General features: G+C 47.6%; 1 long non-coding RNA gene across 1 annotated transcript; it reads right to left on the reverse strand.

Moving 5' to 3' along the window:
* Positions 1-6,941: 6,941 nt before the first annotated feature.
* LOC149123580 (uncharacterized) lies at positions 6,942-15,726 on the reverse strand. Its single transcript, XR_016216934.1, has 2 exons — positions 15,112-15,726; positions 6,942-7,292 (listed from the first exon to the last, which is right to left on the reverse strand). It is a non-coding gene; the product is annotated as an uncharacterized LOC149123580 (long non-coding RNA).
* Between the last annotated feature and the right edge of the window lie 1,170 nt (positions 15,727-16,896).

Raw genomic sequence — 16,896 nt, forward strand, 5'->3', positions numbered from 1 at the left:
ACTAAAGGCTGGCTTAGTTTGTACAACACCAACAAAACCTAAGCCTGGGGAACAGAGGACTGACTGGTCACAGTGATGGGAGCGTAGCCCTTCACTCAATCCCAAGACCGCAGTCACTTTGCCAACCCAGAGACCAGATGTTCAGAGGAACCACCCTGCACAGCCATCACGGATTCCAGCAATGTCCTCTTCCCGTCCTTTAAGGAAGGCACCTGGAATCACGTTCTGGGGCAATAGGGCCCGGGAGAAAGGACTTACAGAGCTTGCAGGATTACTGTTACCTCCTAGCTCATGTAGGCCCCACGTGGCATCTGTGGTCTTCTGGCACTGTAGGGAAGTCCATGGACAGTGAGCGAGAGTGGGGCTCACTCACATGGGGGCCACATGCAGGAATGCCCGTGGGCTCCCACCCATCCCTGCTGTCACTTCTTCAGTTCCTGAGGGCTCAGTTGTAAGCAAAATACTGGCAGAATATTCAAAGTGCTTTCCTGCCCCGTGAGCTGGACATTAGTATGACAGGAAGGGTCAAGTGGAAGCCTCTGGAACTGTCTTTCCACACTGAAGTAATCAGGTGCATTATATACATTAATTCATTTCTACAGAATCCTATGACATAGTAACTATGACTGTTCTCGTTTACAGACGAGAAAAATGGGGCACAAAGAAGTTTAGCAATTTGCTCAAGTGGACGAAGCAGTCAGAGCAGATCCAAGCCCAGCCCCGCTGTCAGGTGCACTCAGTACAGCTTGCGGGGCAGCTGAGATGCCGGCTGTGGCCACAAGGTACCAGCAGGATGCTAGTGTCACCAACTGCGGGGCAGTCTATGGCACAGCAGGTCAAACACTGCTCAGGACACCCACACCTCACGTCACAGCGCCTGGGCCCCAGTGCTGCTTCTGATTCTAGCTTTCTGCTAAAGTCCACCCTGGGAAGTAGCAGGTAATGGGCTCACGTTTTTGGGTTCCTGCCACCCATGTGGGAGACCCAGATGGAGCTCTGGTCTCCTGGCTTTGGGCTGGCCCAGTTTTAGCTGTTGTAGACTTTTGTGAAGTGAATGACTATCCTGATCTTGCTGTCTTTTTCTCAAATAAATTTTTAATAATACAGGTTTTCAAAAAATATTAAAAAAAAAAAACAGATATGGCCGTGCCGTGGCTCACTAGGCTAATCCTCTGCCTTGCGGCGCCGGCACACTGGGTTCTAGTCCCGGTCGGGGCGCCGGATTCTGTCCCGGTTGCCCCTCTTCCAGGCCAGCTCTCTGCTGTGGCCAGGGAGTGCAGTGGAGGATGGCCCAGGTGCTTGGGCCCTGCACCCGCATGGGAGACCAGGAGAAGCACCTGGCTCCTGGCTTCGGATCAACGCGGTGTGCCGGCCGCAACGGCCATTGGAGGGTGAACCAACGGAAAAGACCTTTCTCTCTGTCTCTCCCTCTCACTGTCCACTCTGTCAAAACAAACAAACAAACAAACAAAAAACAAATATGTCTTTGTGGCTATCGTGGATATAAGGATGTAGTAGCTGTTCACATTGGAAAGGGGCATCGTGAAGAGGTCAAGTGCACAGAAGGTGAAGCCAGGCTGTATGGGTTCAAACCCAAGGTTTACCGCTGAACACTTGGAGCCAGTTTCTTAATTTCTGTCTGGCTCAATTTCACCTTAGTTTAAAACAAAAAGAAAGATGATGATAGTTCCTGTTTAGTATGCTTACCATAAAATATTAAATGAATTAACATATCTGCAGATACTTCCAAAAGCTCGTGGAAAAATGGAATTAAGAAAATGTTTATTTTGGGGGACAGCGCTGTGGCGTAGCAGGTAAAGTCACCGCCTGCAGTGTCAGCATCCCATATGGGCGCCCATTCGAGTCCTGGCTGCTCCATTTCCAATCCAACTCTCTGTTATGGCCTGGGAAAGCAGTAGAAGATGGCCCAAGTCCTTGGGCCCCTGCACCCATGTGGGAGACCTGGAAGAAGCTCTTGGCTCCTGCCTTCAGATCAGCCCAGTTCCAGCCATTGCAGCCATTTGAGGAGTGAATCAGCGGATGGAAGCTCTCTCTCTCTCTCTCGACCTCTCTCTCTTTCTCTCTGTAACTCTGCCTTTCAAGTAAATAAATAAATCTTTTTTAAAAAAAGAGAGAACTGTTTATTTTGCAGCAAACCATTGTGAAACCCATGCCTAGCTGTTTTTATAGTACACATTTTCCTTGAAAGTGTTGAGGACCCGTCATAGATAAATCAACCTGGAAGGCAGTGTTTGCTAATATGATCTTCCTTGCTGTATCAAGTACATTTACATGCAGTTAATTTTTCTATTTAATTTCCTTGAATTTTCTCCTTCTATCTAATATAGCAGACTGTGTGTGTGTGTGTGTGTGTCTGTGTGTATAAATGATATAGTCTATATCGATGATGATTAACCTTACAGCTAGTCCAGAGGTGATAGAATAACATGACGGGCTTGTTATTAAGCTTTTGGAGGAACCACCACCACCCAGAAATCCTGGACTTGAAACCAGATTCAGGAGCCACCCAGACTTTGGGTATGTGTTTTTTGAGGCTAGGGTGAGCATGTTCTTGTTTTTACAGGGAATAGTGGCATCATCTCAAGCCTCAGGAAGTTGCATGGCTTAAAGGTAGTATGTTCATGGGGCCAGCACTGTGGCGTAGTGAGTAAAGCCACTGCCTGCACTGCTGGCATCCCATGTGGGCACTGGTTCAAGACCCGGCTGCTCCACTTCTGCTCCAGCTCTCTGCTATGGCCTGGGAAAGCAGTAGAAGATGGCCGAAGTCCTTGGGCCCCTGCACCCACGTGGGAGACCCAAAGGAAGCTCCTGGCTTCGGATCGATGCAGCTCTGCCATCTGGGGAGTGAACCAGAGGATGGGGAGTGAACCAGAGGATGGAAGATCTCCCTCTGCCCCACCTCTGTCCCCAGGGTCAATCCCAGTCTGTTCAGGCTGCAGTCTCATCTCAAGGTTCGACTGGGGAAGGGCCCACTCCAGCACTGTCACGACTGCTGGCAGAGTGCAGTTCCTCGTGACTTATTGCACTGAGGGCCCTGGTTTCTTGAAGACCACCCTCAGTCCCGACCACACAGGTCTCCCCAACTCACAGCAACCAGACTTCCTTTATCAAGGCCAGCAAGGAGGAGGCTGTTAGCAAGGATGACGTCGCGATCTTCTGTAGCACACGTACACTCGCATTTGTCCCATCGCCTGCTGCTTCAAAGCAATTCACGGCCCCCCCCCCCCAAAGCAGGGAGAAACAATCAAGAGCATGAACACCAGGCACAGGGATCATTGTGGGCCCCCCGAGAGTCTGTCTGCCTCAGTGACTCACCGAACGCCCTCATCTAATCCGCTAAGCTGAGGCCAGTCTCTGAAAAAGGCAGCACAGTTAATACGTGCGTGGTGCCAGGCGGTTGTCATTATGTCAGCCTTTATGACCCAAATCCCTGCAGTTGCCAGGGTGCATGGGCAAGAAAAGGTCATCTTAAGATGAAAATATCACTAATATTATCAAATGAGTCCCCACTCTAATGAGACGGCTCTCATAGTGCCAGTGCTTGTCCTTGTATACCCTGCTTGCTCAGAGCAGTCTCTTGCTAATGGTCTGAGTCTACAATACAAATACAATTAAGTCAACTGCACAGCACTTCAAGAGAAAATTATTTGAATATCAGAGGCTTAGGAGAGGTTTTTGGGAAAACTGTTGAAACTCTCAAATGATTTTGCGAACACGGTTCTTGGTTTGATCATGTTGGGAAATTTGAGTATTAAAGCATATGTATTCTGCTATTATCATTTTTGGGAAAATATTAAAAATTACAGAATATAATATCCTTTCATTCTAAGAAAATTACCCAGATGCAAAACAACACAAAAAAAGCCTCAAATATAAGAAAAATAACATAATCTCATAATTTGATTTCTATACATTTCGCTCCCTTCTGAGTGATACCTGGGTTATATTCCTATTTATGTCAGTTACTAGCTGCATGATCTTGGGCAAGGTACTAAACTTTTCTTTTTTAAAAATTATTTATTTTTGTTTTATTTGAAAAGCAGAGAGATAGAGATGCCTTCAACGGCCAGAGCTGGGCCAAGCTGAACGCAGGAGCCCAGAACTTCATCTGGGTCTCCAATGTGGGCGGCAGGGACCCGAGTGTGTTAGCCATCACCTGCTCTCTTCCAGGATGCTCATTAGCATAGAGCTGGATAAAAAGCAGAAGAGCTGGGATTCAAACCAGGCACACTGGGAGAAATGCAACAGCACTTGCAAAATTATAACAGGTCAGATCAGAACTCAAAACCAACAGCCTTGCTTTCTCCTCCTTCCTCTTCTTCAATCTGTTCCTCTCCCATATTTCCCTTCTCCCAATCCCTCCTCTTGTGGCCCTAAGCGGTGCTAATTAAGAAGGTTTCTGAGCAGTACCCCGAGCTTTCAGGAAAAGAGGAGCAATCTAACGCAAGAAAACAAGCAGGGCCAGCCCTGCTGGCACAGCAGTTGAAGCCGCTTCTCGGGACACCTGAAACCAATTTAGGAGTGCCGGTTCCAGGCCCAGTTACTCTGCTTACCTGATCCAGCTTCCTGCTACTGCACCTTAGAAACAGCAGATATCGGCCCAGGTGGGACTTTGAATTCTGGGCTCCTGGCTTCAGCCTGGTCTAGTCCTGCTGTTGCCAGCATTTGGGGGGTGTACCAGTGGACGGAAGATGTTGCTCTCTCCCTCTCGCTCTCTGCCTTTCATATAAGTAAACGAATTAAAAAAAAAGTATTAAATAAACCTGTGTCCAATCATCTCCCAGCTCTTCTGTTTGGACAGAAGAGCCCAATGCCAGCCCGGGAGTATGAGAGTTTATTTTCAAACCACAGGGCCCACAGTGTTCACTCTTAACAAGCCAGTGGAGCACAATGGAATACAGAGGGACTGAGGACAGGGTCCTGCTGAACAGATCAATGACACGAACAGAGCGGTCAAGTCCATGCCCGAGCAAACGCAGGAATCTGAGCTGCTGCCCAGGCTAGGAAGGATTTCTGAAACCCGGGATTCTGAGCGTGGATCTTGGCCCTCCTGCTTGAAGCCAGTTAGGGTTTACAGACGTGATGGAGAGAACAACCACAATCCTTAGAGTCTAAGCATGGAGAAAACAAGACTTGGTGGTATCCGGGTCTTTACCTCTAGAAAGTAGTTAACTATGGCAGAAGGGAAGTATTATTCCATGGCTGATGCTGGGTGCACCTGAACATTTTACCATCATTTTATTATAATTGTTCCTATACTAATACATTTAGTATAATTGTGTCAGTGTGGAAGTATTTTGATTTTTTCTGTTACTGAAACTATAAGAGACTGTAGACAACATGCTCACTGGAATTTAATCATCAAACTGGAGATGAGATAATCTCAGCCGAAATACATGGAGAATTCCAAATGCTGGGCTTGGATTTCTCTTCACAATGAAATGAGGAAAGGAATTAGAAAATAATTACACCTCAAGAGACTTCAGAAAACATAAGGAACAATAAATATTATCCAAGTGGGTCAAAGGTTTTGCCTTCAAATATATTCTTATTCTCTCTCATAATCCCAGTCACTATGGTTTCAATATTTAAAGATTTAAAAAACCACTCTGATATAGTTAACAATTGATTACACATGTGGTTAAACATGCGCAAACTGACCCTTCAACTTGAATCTACGCTACGGACAGAGTGCGTACAGCACGTTTGCTGCATGAACCAGAACGTTAGCTGTAGAGAGTCAGAGTTACTCACTGTTTTAGAGCTGGACCCAAGGCAGAGCCTGGTGCACACGTGACTCGGCGAAGGCAGGCACCCAGGGGAGAGAGGAGGAGGGGAGGAGGAGCGGGCAGGAGACCAAGCTTGGCCAGGGTAGGGACTCCAGCTGCAGCCGAGCCTCTGCCTGACCCCCAGCGAATTGGTCGCACCTTGAGGAAAAGGGGCCAGCCACAGCCATTGGCTACTGCAACTTTCTGGGTGGGACAGTCACTGGTATGACTTTCTCCACACAAGCCTATTTTTTTAAAAAAAGATTTTATTTATTTGACAGGCAGAGTTACAGACAGTGAGAGAGAGAGACTCAGAGAAAAAGGTCTTCCCTCCATTGGTTCATTCCCCAAATGGCCGCAACGGCTGGAGCTGCCCCAATCCAAAGCCAGGAGCCAGGTGCTTCCTCCCGGTTTCCCATGCGGGTGCAGGGGCCCAAAGACTTGGGCCATCCTCCACTGCCTTCCCAGGCCACAGCAGAGAGCTGGATCAGAAAAGGACAGCAGAGACTAGAACTTGACACATACAACCTACCTAACTGAGCCATGAAGACACAGAAAACCTAAACAGACCCATAACCAAGACAGAAATCAAATCAGTAATAAAGGTCCTCCCAACAAAGAAAAGCCAAGGACTGGATGGATTCACTGCTGAATTCTTTTTTTTTTTTTTTTTTTTTTTTTTTGGACAGGCAGAGTTAGACAGTGAGAGAGAGAGACAGAGAGAAAGGTCTTCCTTTGCCGTTGGTTCACCCGCCAATGGCCGCTGCGGCTGGCACGCTGCGACTGGCACACCGCGCTGATCCGAAGGCTGGAGCCAGGTGCTTTTCCTGGTCTCCCATGGGGTGCAGGGCCCAAGGACTTGGGCCATCCTCCACTGCACTCCCTGGCCACAGCAGAGAGCTGGCCTGGAAGAGGGGCAACCGGGACAGAATCCGGTGCCCCGACCGGGACTAGAACCCGGGGTGCCGGCGCCGCAAGGTGGAGGATTAGCTTATTAAGCCGCTGTGCCGGCCTCACTGCTGAATTCTAACAGACATTTAAAGAAGAACTAACTCCAATTCTTCTCAAACTATTCAAAACAATTTAAAGGGAGGAAATCCTATGAAGCCAGCATCACCTTAATTTCTTTTTTTTTAAACTGCTGTTATAGTCTTTTTATTTTTAAAGATTTATTTTATTTCAAAGTCAGAGTTACACAGAGAGAGGAGAGGCAGAGAATGAAGTCTTCCATCCGCTGATTCACTCTCCAGATGGCCGCAATGGCCGGAGCTGAGCCAATCCGAAGCCAGGAGCCAGGAGCTTCTTCCAGATCTTCCACACAGGTGCAGGGGCCCAAGAACCTGGGCCATCCTCCACTGCTTTCCCAGGCCACAGCAGAGAGCTGGATGGGAAGTGGAGCAGCCAGGTCTCGAACTGGCGCCCATATGGGATGCCAGCGCTTCAGGCCAGGGTGTTAACCTGCTGAGCTACAGCGCCGGCCCCACATCACCTTAATTTCTCAACCTGAAAAAGATGCAACAGAGAAAGAGAATTACAGACCAATTTCCCTGATGAACATACATGCAAAAATCTTCAACAAAATTCTAGCCAATAGAATTCAACAACACATCAGAAAGATCACCCACCCAGACCAAGTGGGATTTATCCCTGGTATGCAGGGATGGTTCAACATTCACAAATCATTGTGATATGCCACATTAACACATTTCTAAATAAAAACTATATGATTATCTCAATAGATGCAGAGAAAACATTTGATAAAATATAACACCCCTTCATGATGAAAACTCTTAGCAAATTGGATATAGAAGGAACATTCCTCAACACAATCAAGGCAATTTATGACAAACCCATGGCCAGCATCCTATTCAATGGGGAAAAGCTGGACGCATTCCCACTGAGATCCACTACCAGACAGGGATGCCCATTATTACCATTGCTGTTCAATATAGTACTAGAAATTTTAGTCAGAGGCATTAGGCAAGAAAAAGAAATCAAAGGGATACAACTTGGGAAGGAAGAAGTCAAGCGATCCCTATTTGCAGACAACATGATTTTTTATATAAGGGATCCAAAGAATTCCACTAAGAGACTAATGGAAGTCACAGAACAGTTTGGTTAAGTAGCAGGATTATAAAATAAATACACAAAAATCAACAGCCTTTATAGATACAGAGACAAAGCCATGGCTGAGAAAGAACTTTTAAGATCAATCCCATTCACAATAGCTACAAATCCCATTAAGTTGGCAGGCCCCAATGCCATCTCACTAGTTAAAGTGATCAGTTTAACTTCATAACTGATCACAGAGATAGGATTAAGTGTCAAAGGGATCACACAAATAAGACCAAGTGTCTGCTAATAGTAAGTGATAGATTTTAAAAGGAGAGAACTACCCAACATGGGAAGCAGGACACACAGCAGACTCACAGAATGACAAATGATCTAAACAGCACTCTGGCCTCAGAATCAGCCCTTAAAGCCCATGAAAGCATTTCCAGCATGGAAAGTCAAGGCACTGTGGCAAAAAAATGATCTACATGAAGGATTTCTGTGAGTGAGATATCAGTGGAAAGAAGGGGCGATCAAATAAGGATATTCCTTCTTCTGAAGGGAGGAGAGAACTTCCACTTTGCTTATGGCCCTGTCTAAATACTGACGGAGTTTGTGGACCCAAAAGGCTTCCATAGCCTTGGCAGCTCATGACAAGAGCCTCAGGTGATCACTCACATCACAAATAAGAATGTCAATTGTTAAATCAACAACAGGAGTCACTGTGCACTTGCTCTCCGTGTAGGACTTCTCTCCTTAATGAGTTGTACTATGAGAATTAACTATAAAACTTGTTTTCAAACAGTACTTTATACTTTGTGTGTCTGTGTGGGTGCAAACTGTTGAAATCTTTACTTAGTATAGAGTTGATCTTCTGAATCTTAACGAAGAATAGGATGGGAGTGGAGGTAGGAGGGAGGGTAAGGGGGGAAGAACCATTATATTCCTAAAGCTGTACCTAGGCAATTTATATTTATTACATAAAAGATTTCGAATAAAAAGGAGGATGGAGCTGTGTTCATGCCCCTTTCATCATATGGCTAAGCAGTTTCCCTACGGCAAGGAGAAAATGATTTCCCAAATGAGAGGATCATGGGCCAATAAATATTTGTCTACCAAATTACCAAAGGGTTGATTATTTAAAAGATTATTTATTTATTTGAATGTCAGACTTACAGAAAAAGGAGGAGAGGCGGGGGGAAGAACCTTCCATCCATTGGTTCACTTTCCAAATGGCTGCAACAGCCAGGACTGGGCCATGCTGAAGGCAGGCACCAGGAGCTTCTTCCAGGTCTCCCATGTGGGTGGCAGGGGTCCAAGTACTTGGGTCATCTTCCACTGCTTTCCCAGGTGTATTAGCAGGAAGCTGGGTCAGAAGTGGAGCAGGCTGGTGCTGTGGCTCACTAGGCTAATCCTCCACCTGTGGCTCCGGCACACTGGGTTCTAGTCCTGGTCGGGGCGCCGGATTCTGTTCCGGTTGCCCCTCTTCCAGTCCAGCTTTCTGCTGTGGCCTGGGAGTGCAGTGGAGGATGGCCCAGGTCCTTGGGCCCTGCACCTGCATGGGAGACCAGGAGAAGCACCTGGCTCCTGCCTTCGCATCAGTGCAGCGCGCTGGCTGCAACACACCAGCCACAGTGGCCACTTGGGAGGATGAACCAATGGAAAAAGGAAGACCTTTCTCTCCGTCTCTCTCTCTCTCACTGTCTAACTCTGCCTGTCAAAAAAAAAAAAAAAAAGGAGAAGAAGGAGAAGGAGAAGGAGAAGGAGAAGAAGAAGAGGAGGAGCAGCCAGGACTCAAACCAGCACCTATATGGGATACCAGTGTTGCAGACAGAGGCTTAACCTACTACACCACAATGCTGGCCCTGAAAGGGTTGATATTTGAAGTTGGTTATGTAAAGTCAGAAAAGAAGTAGTATTGTAAGTTAGATTTTTCTATGCTCCCTTTGGTTCCTCTAAGGACCAGGGGCAGTGCCATGTAGCACCATGGAAAGAAGGCAGGTATGGGCTCAAATGCTAATCCATCACAATGTAGTGAGCATGTGGCCTTGGGCCAGTCATCTAACCCTCCCTAATACAGTATCCCGGTACATGGGGATAGAAATTCCACCACGATGGGATTGTTGGGGAGATTAAATATGAAATGTAAACAAAGAAGGATGGATTCAGGAGCATTACTGCTTGACGGATGGTGGGTATTCGGAAATCACCCTAAAGCATCATACTGCGTGACAAACATTATAAACAGGCTCCTAACTTGTGGGTGAGTGGTGTTTGGAGACAAAAGCAATGAACAAAGTGTAGACAATCTATATAAGCAGACATACTTTCATATCCCCATGATGCTCCAATGGAAGTAAACAAGGTGACAAGATACAGAGTAATATAGCAGAAGCCCCCTTTAGATAGAATAGACCAGGAAGAAATCTCTGTGAACTGAGTCCTGAAGAGTGAGAAGGAATCTAGGAATATGGGAGAGGGTTCTAGATGAGGAGAACAGCAAGTAGCAAGGATTCAGGGTGGAAAGGGAAGGGTGTGTTCAAGGGACATAAGGAAGGCTGGTGGTGAGAATAAAAGACAGGTAGGAGACAGATTATGAAAGACCTTCCAAGGCATGGTAAGAAGTTTGGGTTCTACTGAGTGATAAATCTGGGCAAATTAAGGTTATTGGGTGGAGAAGAGGTGGATGAGAATACATGGAGAGACCACTCAGGAGACTGTTGCAGTTGTCTAAGAGGGTGGTGGTGGACGTGGGGAGAAATGCAAGGATGGAAGATACACTTTGGTTGCAAGACCAGGAGGAGTCAGGGAAGGGTTCATAACTGGAAGGGAAGAGTAGAGGAGGAGTTAAATCTTGAATCTCAAGTTTGAGCAACTACCTGGGCAAACACGGGGCCATTTCATGCCATGGAGAAGCCTGGGATAAACAGATTTCACAGACTGAGTCTGAGGTGCCCAGAGAGACGCGGGTGGTAGCATGAATTCAGTAGTTAGACAGGAAAGTTTGCTTCTCAAGGGAGAGGCCAGGGCTGAGGTACAAATTGGAAGCCTTGGGATGAGAGGGGATCACAGGGGCAGGACAACACATTGAGGACAGAGGTGCTCCATGAGGAGCAAGTGCACAGTGACTCCTGTTGTTGATTTAACAATTGACACTCTTATTTATGACGTCAGTGATCACCTGAGGCCTAAATAGGTATCTGTTGACCAAGTCCACTAAAGATTATTCATTCAAACAGAAATCCCAAGGATGTGACCTTATCACTTTCCATAGGTAAGGTCAGTAGAGTGGGCCCCCATCCAACACGCAAAGTGAAAATGTGGACACTGAGAGGGAAGACATGTCAAGACACAGGGAGACACCTCTGCAAAGATGGAGGACTGCAGTGATGCACCTACAAGCCAAGGAATGCCTGGAGCTACCAGATGCCGGAAGAGAGGCGCAGACCCATTCCTTCCCTGGTGCCTTCCCCGGGCCCTGCCCACACCTCCAGGCTGGACTTCCAGCCTCCAGAACTGAGACAATAATTGTGTGTTATTTTAAGTCGCTCCATTTTGCTTTGGTAGCCCTAAGAAGTGAAATATCTCACAACATAAAGAAAGCCAAATATATTTTCTTTGATTTGTCCCTTTGACACTCCAAAAATTTAATTTAATTATTTTTATGCTGGAAAAAAAAAAAAAAAACAGGAAAGCTTAAATAGAACTCCATTTTGCCCAACAGGGAATTAAGAAGAGTCCCAAAAGTTGTCACTTTTTAATCAGGTTTAAATTCATCTACATTTTTTATTTATGGTAATATTAAATTAAATGCATTTTTATAACAATGCAATCCAAATAGCAGGAATTGGATTGTACTGAGTGGTCTATTTTTATTTCGGAAAAGAAAGCTATGCATTTTCTTTTGCTCATATTATAATCGTGGGTGGACCTCATTATAAAATAAAATAGTCTGTTAATTAAGAAGTACTCTGTGAAAACTTGAAGTTCTGAACTGAAATCAATGAGTTAGGAGTCATGATGGGGAGATGGGAGAGAAATCACTCTGGATTGGTTCTGATAGGCAAAAGAAAAGCAGCAGATGCTTTGAGGGAGGCCTCGAGGCGTGTGCCCAGGAAAACAGAAGCCTGTTTAAGCGGAGAGAACTTAACTCAGGGAACTGTGCTGCATAACGGCAGAGCTAAGTGCAGAGGGAGGAAGTGGTGATGACCGCTGGAACCCAGGACCAGGGTCACCCAAGCAAGACGTGAAGCAGAGAGGTCTGTCCAGGCAGAGCTAGGGCCACGGACAAGAGGCCTCGGCAGACCAGGGAGTTCTCCTGTAGGTGGGCGTTGGCTTCCTGCACCCACTGAGTAGAGCAAGGGGAAGGAGTGGAATGATTCTGAGAAGGCAGGCCCAGGCTCAGCACAGGGACCCCCTCACACCCTTCCTTCTGAATAAGGACAAGCCTTGAACGCTGAGGTCCAACCTGGGGGGCTCGTGTGCATTCAGTATGCCAGATCCCTGGATGACTGCTACTTCAAAGGGGCAGGCCAACTTGGAGATCAAAGATCTTAAACTTCACACCTCTCGCGTGTGCAGACTCCTTCCGAGGTCATGGGACGGGCCCAGTAACATGTTTCAAATGGCTTCACCTTTCCCCATGTTGGGTGCAATTGGAGTGGCTGTGGGTGTTTTGGAGAGCAGGTCAAAGGGAAGTTGAGTTGGGCATCAGCATTGACCTTGGACCTGGGCAATGGAGGCTCCTGACTCTGGCTCTCTTCCTGCCACAGCCTCTGTTCAGAATGAGAAGTCCACAGGATCAAGGGGCTAGGTCTGCCTTGAACTGTTCAATTCCCAGTTCTTGCCTGTACTTTGAATACATAGAATTCCCTGCTCAAGTGGTCCTGAGTCGGCTTCAGGATCTGTGTGGGCCTCTCCCCTGAGCACAGCCTTCCAAGAACCATGCATTAAGAATGAATATCGGCTGGCGCCGCGGCTCACTAGGCTAATCCTCCACCTAGCGGCGCCGGCACACCGGGTTCTAGTCCCGGTCGGGGCACCGGATTCTGTCCCGGTTGCCCCTCTTCCAGGCCAGCTCTCTGCTATGGCCCGGGAGTACAGTGGAGGATGGCCCAAGTCCTTGGGCCCTGCACCCCATGGGAGACCAGGAGAAGCACCTGGCTCCTGGCTTCGGATCAGTGCGGTGCGCTGACCACAGCGTGCCGGCCGCGGCGGTCATTGGAGGGTGAACCAACAGCAAAAATGAAGACCTTTCTCTCTCTCTCTCTCTCTCTCTCTCTCTCACTGTCCACTCTGCCTGTCAAAAAAAAAAAAAAAAGAAAAGAATATCCTGGGGCCAGCACTGTAGTGTAACGGGTAAAGCTGCTGCCTGTGGTGTAGGCATACTTTATGGGCACAGGTTTGAGTCCTGGCTGCTCCACTTTCAATCCAGCTCCCTGCTAATCCACCTGGGAAAGCAGCGGAAGATGGCACAAGTGCTTGGGCCTCTGCACCCACATGGGAGACTTGGAAGAAGCTCCTGGCTCCGGGCTTCGGATTGGCCCAGCTCCAGCCATTGTGGCCATTTGGGTCAGTGAAGCAGTGGATAGAAGATCCCTCTGTCTCTGTCTCCCTCTCTCTTTGTAACTTTGCCTTTCAAACAAATAAATCTTTGAAAATAAAAAGCAATAAGATTACTCACTCGCATTGTTGCTGACTTTGCCTTGGAAATAAATAAATTGAAACAAAACAAGCAAACAAACAAAACCAAAAATGAATATCCTGGGGCCAGCGTTGTTGTGCAGTGGTTTAAGCCATCACCTGAAATGCTGGCATCTCATATGAGCACAGGTTCCAGCCCCAGCTGCTCCACTTCCCATCCTGATCCCTGCTAATATGCCCGAGAAAGCAGCTGAGGGTAGTCCAAATATGTGGGTCTCTGCAACCCACATGGGAGATCTGGATAGAGTTCCTAGCTCCTGGCTTCAGCCTGGCTCAGCCTTGGCCATTGGGCCATTTAGAGAGTGGACAAGCAGATGGAAGTGTGCTCTCCTCTCTCTCTCTCTCTCTCTCTCTCTGCCTCTCCTCTGTAGCTCCGACTTTCACATAAATAAATAAAATTTTTTTTTTTATTTATTTATTTTTTATTTATTTTTTTGACAGGCAGAGTGGACAGTGAGAGAGAGAGACAGAGAGAAAGGTCTTCCTTTGCCGTTGGTTCACCCTCCAATGGCCGCCGCGTCTGGCGCGCTGCGGCCGGCGCACCGCGCTGATCCGATGGCAGGAGCCAGGAGCCAGGTGCTTTTCCTGGTCTCCCATGGGGTGCAGGGCCCAAGCGCCTGGGCCATCCTCCACTGCACTCCCTGGCCACAGCAGAGAGCTGGCCTGGAAGAGGGGCAACCGGGACAGAATCTGGCACCCCGACCGGGACTAGAACCCAGTGTGCCGGCGCCGCTAGGCGGAGGATTAGCCTAGTGAGCCCCGGTGCCGGCCCTAAATAAAATTTTTTTAAGTTGTCTCCTCAGTCTTCAGATCATTGTAATCATCTGAGGACCTAATTACGTACATTGACAAGTGTAAATTCTGATTTCTGGTTTTGTTTTCAGATATATCTAAAAAAATTCTGCAAAACAAATCTATTGAATTTGAGGTTGTCCTATCGGATGGCTGAAGTTAGTAGCAGATTTTTTTTCATATGTTGAATTTGAATTGGATTTTTTGTTCTTTATTTTTCTCTCACCCCATTCTACCCCTGTCTATAAAGATTTTCTGGTATGTTCTGGAGGTTTCAAAGGAAATAAATGTTTCATAGAAAAAAATTCAATCATGCTACAGGAGAGACTGAATTACCTTTCTACAGGAAGTGGTATTATAAAAGCTGTCATATGAAGAAATATAGAGGTATGCAGCTTAAAAAATAGATACACTTATTAAAGAGAGGAATCAAGGAGTGAAATGATACTTTTTTCTGGATTTTTGTAGTGTGTATCAGCTTTTAAACTGCTGCTGTAATTTCTTTTCTCATTTTATGAAATTTCAATTTCATACTTAATTTCGTATTCATTCTTTAGCCTTTTTCCTAAGGGAAGAGCTTCCCTCCTCCCAGGCTGCATGAGCCTTAGCTTTCCCAAGGCCTGGCTCTGCCCCTGGCGCCATCATTTACAGCCTGAGTCGTCCGGGTGTGAAGAGAGGCAGAGAGAGGTGCGTGGGGACGCTGTCTGGGGACATTCACAGAACATTCTCTGAACAGACGGCGCGTTCCGGGCCCCCAGACGTCAAGACGTGTTACCTCAAGGCAGCCACTGGCTCTCCCGGGATGCCATTTCCAGATGACTGGCTCACGCGCGCCTTTCTCCTCGTTTTGGCTTTGGCCTCATGGCGGCAGCGGAAAACAGGAGAGAGCGCTGGTGCAGCGGGCAGAGCGCTGTGGAGCTGCGACTCTCGGCCTCGCACCCGGCAGAGAGCAAAGGAAGACAAGGGCAAAAGTGAAAAATAACCAGCGGCCTGCCGCACCACGCCGCCAGTCCCGACCAGGAGCTGGGCCCCGCCGGGAGCCCCCGGGCCCGACCCTGCGGCGGCGCGCACCGGGCCGCCGTGTTGAGAGTGCGCCCCTCACAGAGGCCGCCCAGCCCTGCCCGGTCTTCTCAGGGACCACAGGCCAGGGACTCACCCTGAGCACCGGACTGATGACTTGTTTGAGAATGAAGACACTTCGCGCAGAGACATACATGAGGTTTCTAAGTGCTCAAAAAGTTATTAAGATTTGCGGATTTAATTTCTGCCTCAGTCGTTTTGGCTCAGGGATTGTAGAAGACAGGCTCCCCTCTGCTTCCCTGCACAGCTCCTTTGATTCCTCAAAGACTTGAGGGCTATGGAAAATGGGTTGAAAATAGACTTTTATCTCTTCTCCTTTCTGAAATCGTAATGACACAACTGTAAAGGAAATTGTGGGCCACAGCAGGTTAAACTGCCGCCTTCAGTGCCAGCATCCCATATGGGCACCGGTTCAAGCCCTGGCTGCTCTACTTCGTCTCCCTGCTAATACTCCTGGGAGAGCAGCGGAGGATGGCCCGAGTGCTTGGGCCCCTGCACCCACGAGAGAGACCTGGATGGAGTTCCTGGCTCCTGGCCTCTGCCTGGCCCAGCCTGGTCCTTGCAGCCATTTGGGGAGTGTCCCAGCGGATTGAATGTATATGTGTGTGTGTGTGTGTGTGTGTGTGTATGTATCTCTTCCTCTCTCTCTGTAACTCTTTCAAATAAATAATGAAATCTTGAATATAACAAAGAAGGAAATCGGTATAAATACACACAGACAGACTGAGAGAAAATGGCAGCAGACTGCAGGCTCTGGCACTCTGGAGGCTGCGGGCCAGAGAAGTGGGCCTTAGGGCAGGGAAAGCTGCATCCAAAGCACTCACTCTGCCTTGTCACTTTAGGCCAGACCAGAACGGCTTTTGCAAAGAAATGTTGAATGCATATACTATGGGATGGCTTTATTTTAGAACACTTATGGTTACAGAAGGGAAAGTGTTCACGTACTAAACAGGGGGCATTGGCTAGAAGTTGATTGTCCCTCCAGAACCACCCTCCATCCTTGGCCAAGAAGTCTGCTTTCTAGAGACACTGATCCAGAAAAGCCCCTGGCTCAGGAGGACTTGGGCAAGATGTCACATCGCAAACAGAAGTAAAAGCAGAGTCAGCTCCGTCTGAAATACTTAGACTAAAGGAAGAGGGGTCTCCCCAGGGGGAAGCTGGGGTGATAACATCATACACATCAACTGTGTGCCAGACAGTGTCCAAAACACTTTACAGCCATTAACTCAATTCTCACAACTGCATGTTGGAAGTACGACTAACATTAATTATAAATAAGGATTTATATATATATATATTTGAAAGTAGAGAGACAGAGAGACCTTCCATCTGCTGGTTCAGTCCCCAAATAGCTGCAATGGCCAGGGCTGGGCCTGTCCAAAGCCAGGAGCCTCTTCTGGGTCTCCCATGTGGGTGCAGGGGCCCATGTACTTTGGCTGTCTTCGGCTGCTTTCCCAGGCAAATTAGCAGAGAGCTGGAT

Source organism: Oryctolagus cuniculus, chromosome 11 (assembly GCF_051225735.1).
Source record: "Oryctolagus cuniculus isolate XC-2025 breed Fujian yellow rabbit chromosome 11, ASM5122573v1, whole genome shotgun sequence".
In the NCBI taxonomy this organism is placed as follows: domain Eukaryota; kingdom Metazoa; phylum Chordata; class Mammalia; order Lagomorpha; family Leporidae; genus Oryctolagus; species Oryctolagus cuniculus.